Raw genomic sequence first — 1,053 nt, forward strand, 5'->3', positions numbered from 1 at the left:
GGCTGAGGTGGGAGGACTGCCTGAGCCCAGGAATTGGAGACCAGCCTGGGCAACAGTGAGACCCTGTCTCTAGAAACAAAAACAACCATCATATAGAAGTTGGAACATTATCAGCTGCTACACTAAGTAGCACTGAACAGCTTTCCAAATTTCTGCTCAGCTGGAAGAACACTTGACCTCAAAAATGCTTTGGTGCAGGAGATACACAATGTATGTCAACTCTGACAGACACTGTTAGAGGTGCCCATTATCCAATTCTCTTCTTCCTTAGTAACAGAATCCCAAAATATCAATTTGGCCCATGACAACCCAGACAGAATACGACGTCCCATTCAGCTTCATGGCTAGTGGGACCAAGCAACTGTTTGAAATTTAAGTTTATGTATTGTGTGTAACTTCTAGGAAGTGTTCTTGGGGGTGGAGGTGGTAATGACCTCTACTAGCTGGCTCAAATGCTGACAGGAAGTTTCTAGCTAGAGCAGCTATCTTCAAGTAAGAATTGAAAGCCACATGTTGGCCAGGTGCGGTGGCTCACAACTGTAATCCTAGCACTTTGGGAGGCCAAGACAGGAGAGTCACGTAAGCCCAGGAGTTCAAGGCCAGCCTGGGCAACATAGCAATGACCTCACCTCTACCAAAAAAAAAAAAGAAAAAAAATTTTTAGCCAGGCATGGTGGTGTGTACCTGTAGTCCCAGGTACTCTGGAGGCTGAGGCCAAAGTGGGAGAACATAGCTTGAGTCCAGGAGTTCCAGACTGAAGTGAGCTAGAACTGTGCCACTGCACTCCAGCCTGGGCAACAGAGTGAGACCCTATCTAATTAAAAGGAGGAAAGAGAAAAACAAAAACACCACAGGGTGAGAATGGGGAGGAACAATATAAATAGAACCTGGATCCCTGACCCTGCATAATGTCATATGGGCTCTGGATTGCCTTCCCAAACTTTTTTTTTTTTGAGACGGAGTCTCGCTTCTGTCACCCAGGCTGGAGTGCAGTGGCCAGATCTCAGCTCACTGCAAGCTCCGCCTCCCGGGTTCACGCCATTCTCCTGCCTC

This window comes from Colobus angolensis, unplaced genomic scaffold (assembly GCF_000951035.1).
Source record: "Colobus angolensis palliatus isolate OR3802 unplaced genomic scaffold, Cang.pa_1.0 Scaffold349, whole genome shotgun sequence".
In the NCBI taxonomy this organism is placed as follows: domain Eukaryota; kingdom Metazoa; phylum Chordata; class Mammalia; order Primates; family Cercopithecidae; genus Colobus; species Colobus angolensis.